Source organism: Sinocyclocheilus rhinocerous, unplaced genomic scaffold, assembly GCF_001515625.1.
Source record: "Sinocyclocheilus rhinocerous isolate Xijiao unplaced genomic scaffold, SAMN03320098_v1.1 scaffold9927, whole genome shotgun sequence".
NCBI classification, from domain to species: domain Eukaryota; kingdom Metazoa; phylum Chordata; class Actinopteri; order Cypriniformes; family Cyprinidae; genus Sinocyclocheilus; species Sinocyclocheilus rhinocerous.
In genome coordinates this window covers 2,377-6,317 of record NW_015630603.1, presented here as the reverse complement: position 1 = coordinate 6,317, position 3,941 = coordinate 2,377, and the positions used below count along the sequence as shown (strand labels likewise).

At 37.0% G+C, this 3,941-nt stretch overlaps 1 pseudogene; it reads left to right on the top strand.

The window, feature by feature from the left end:
- Positions 1–305: 305 nt before the first annotated feature.
- On the top strand, positions 306–1,324 carry LOC107740694 (gastrula zinc finger protein XlCGF8.2DB-like; annotated as a pseudogene).
- The last annotated feature ends 2,617 nt before the right edge of the window (positions 1,325–3,941 follow it).

Below are 3,941 nucleotides of genomic sequence, written 5' to 3'. Positions count from 1 at the left end.
GACAGCACTATTTTAACACCAAAAGATGGTTTGCGCTGGCGCAAGATGTTAGTAAAACTGGCCCATAGTCTTTTTTTTTTTTCCTTTTTTGACTGTGCCTCCAGTCTGTTTATAGGAAGTAGACAGGAGGCCTCAGTTTAAGTGAAAGTGAAGTTGAGGAGAAAAATCATGTTAAAACTGGAGAAAAACCTTCGAGTTGCTCTCAAACCAAACAGAAAGATTTAAGAGAAAGAAGAGCCAAAAAATCTTTCACCTGCACTCAGTGTGGAAAGAGTTTGACAAGCAAATATAATCTTGATGTTCACATGAGAATTCACACTGGAGAGAAACCATTCACTTGTGATCAGTGCGGGAAGGAGATTTTCAAACAAACATCATCTTGAGCGCCACATCAGTGTTCACACTGGAGAGAGGCCGCACACATGTGATCAGTGTGGAAGGAGTTTCACACAAGAAGGAAACCTTATGGAGCATATGAAAATTCATACTGGAAAGAAACTGTATGCATGCGATCAATGTGAGAAAAGTTTCACACAAAAAGGAAACCTTATGGAGCATATGAAAATTCATACTGGAGAGAAACTGTATGCATGTGATCAATGTGGAAAAAGTTTCACACAATCAGCAACCCTTAAGGATCACATGAACATCCACGCTAGAGAGAAACCATACACATGTGATCAGTGTGGGAAGAGTTTCACACTAAAAGGAAACCTTACGGCACATATGAGAGTTCACACTGGAGAGAAACCATTTACTTGTGTTCAGTGTAGAAAAAGTTTCACACAATCATCAAACCTTAAAATGCACATGAACATCCACACTAGAGAGAAACTGCACACATGTGATCAATGTGGCACAACATTTTTGAGAGCTTCATACCTGAAGAATCACCTGAAAGTTCATACAAAGGAGAAACCACATTCATGTAATTTGTGTGGAAAGACTTTTTCACGTCTACAATATTTGAAAAGACATCAGAAAACACATACTGGTGTGAGAGAGTACATGTGCTTTGAGTGTGAAAAGACTTTTACTTCAGGGACCTGTTTAAAACTGCATGAGAGGATTCACACTGGAGAGAAACCTTACAAGTGTTCACACTGTGACAAGAGATTCAGTCATTCAGGACACCTGAAAACACATGAGAGGATCCACACTGGAGAGAAACCTTACAAGTGTTCACACTGTGACAAGAGATTCAGTGATTCAGGACACCTGAAAAGACACGAGAGGATTCACACTGGAGAGAAACAGTACAACAGTGTTAATTTCGTTGACGGATAATTTCAGTCATGGTTTTCGTCAACAAAATTTTTTTCACCGATGGGAACAAGACAATAACGAATAAAAACTATTTTTGAATGACAAAAACAAAAATCTATTGACATTTTTGTCAACGAATAAAAACGAGACGAAAATGTTAGGGAGGGACCGTTGGACAGAGATCATTCAGTCAGAACGAATCTCCTGCGTGGAAAGGAGGGGAGATGCACACGTTTGAACTGTAACGCTCTGATCATAAGTTTGCATACACTTGCTGCATGTCTCATAAAACGTAAAAAATGTCAGCGCCTGGGAGTAAGAAAGAGCACACCTATGGATAAATTTGAAAAGCGTGACGACACGAAAGAGCGCTTAATTCAGTCCGGTTTTCTGAGCGCACACAGCCGAATTCCGCACAAAAGCGCCTCTCAAACAGTGCACGATTACTGAATTCAGTTCTCTCTCGCATCTTAATGGAGAAATACACACAAAATTATCTCAAATTGTCCATTTTGACGAGTATTCACGTAAACACACCCGGTTACGTCTTAAGTGAATGTAAACTGTTGGGAGTTTATCGGCTGTGTGTACCAGTATATTGAATCCGTGTGCATTCAGTTTTAAAGGGACAGCAGACTAATTTAGTTGCTGTTGTCTGTGACCTTATTGTTAATGAATCAACACAAGAAAGAGAGAAAATCACTCACTGCTCTTGAATTAATCACTTTAGTAGCCCTAATAAGAATTAATCTAATTGTAATGTATATAAATAAATATGTCTGCTTGAAAGAATGAAGGATGTTGTATACAAGTTGTTATAAAGAATGCATATATTATAACCATTGGTATTTCAAAAGAGGACCATGTTCTTGTTTCTTTATGAGAAGTGGTTTTATTTAGTTTTAGGATAAAGACATGTTATGTGTCAAAGCAGTTAAATCTGTGTCTATGTAGCATGTTCAAATCATTCATATTACCAAATGTTTTCTCTGGGAATTCATAATGAGTTTGGAAATTTTAGAGAAATGCTTAATACATGCATTACACTGTTAAATTTCAGTTGACTAAATTTACTGTAGATTTAGTTGAATAAAGTCTTATGATATTTAGTCGACTAAGACTAAGAACAATTCAGATGACTAAAATGTGACTAAAACTAAATGGCATTTTAGTCCAAAGTCTAAGACTAAAACTAAATCAAAATTTGCTGTCACAAATAACACTGCCGTACAAGTGTTCACACTGTGACAAGAGATTCAGTCAGTCAATACATCTGAAAACACATGAGAGGATCCACACTGGAGAGAAACCTTACAAGTGTTCACACTGTGACAAGAGATTCAGTCAGTCAATACATCTGAAAACACATGAGAGGATCCACACTGGAGAGAAACCTTACAAGTGTTCACACTGTGACAAGAGATTCATTCGGTCAGCAAATCTGAAAACACATGGCAACGCGTGAAAAGACAGTATAAGTCATTATAATCCGTAATTATGTCCCCACTGGATGCAACAAATGCCTCGTTTGTAATGGGTTTTATTGTTTATGTCTCGTCGCTCCGGCCGGACACTGCATCAACAGTATGTGAGGGGCGTAACATTTCCGTCTCATGCTTGAGGTATTCGGCCAATCACAACGCACTGAATAGCTGGCCAATCACAGCACACCTCGCTTTTTCAGACCGATGAGCTTTGTAAAAATCGACGCGTTTCAAAAAGGCGGGGCATAGAGGAGAAACAATAATGTACAGTATGTGGAAAATAATGTGTTTTTTTAACTTTAAACCGCATAAACACATTTCATTACACCAAATACACAAAATAATGTTCTTTTTAACAGCATCATATGACCTCTTTAACAAATGTGACACAATAATGCATCAAGCAATAAAATATCATTTCACAGTGAATAAAGATGAAAGTTCCTCCCCTAAGAATAATGTCAGAAAGTTTTAATACTGGATATAATTTTGCTTCATGATATAAATATTATCATTGTGTTTTCTTATGAGTTTCATATAATGTTCATATCATGTTACATTTTCATTCATTTGACGATCAAAGAGCAAAAGAATGCCAATGACTTTGCCTCTCACCAGGAGACTCTCTCAGGATAGATCTACCATTTCAACAGTTTTAAAACATTCAGCATTTTTAAAAGCTTTAAATTGATTGATTTTTATATTCATTTAGAACTTCCAAATAATTGTCAAACCCCTAATAATAGGCAGGTCAAGCTGGTCTCCCAGGCTGGTTTTAGCTGGTCTCTATAATTTTAACCATATTTTCTATCGCCCTACACCTAAACCTACCCCTTACAGGAAACATTCTGCTCTTTCAGGTTTTCAATACACTCCATTCTGTGTGATTTATATGCTTGTTTCCTCATGGGGACCTAAAAAATGTCCGCACAAGGTTTACTGGTAATTAGGCCTATTATACTTGTGGGGACATTTGGTCCCCATAACGAGATAAATACCAGGTACACACACACACACACACACACACCGTGAACACAAAATAAAAGAATAGAAAAAGAATAGATGATTTAAGCAGTATATGTAGCTTTTTTTAATAAATAAAAAGAAAACAAGTAGATAGATTAGAAAAATAATAGGGAACGCTAATGTTAGAAGAAAGGAAAGGAAAGGAAAGGAAAGGTGGCCAAGTAT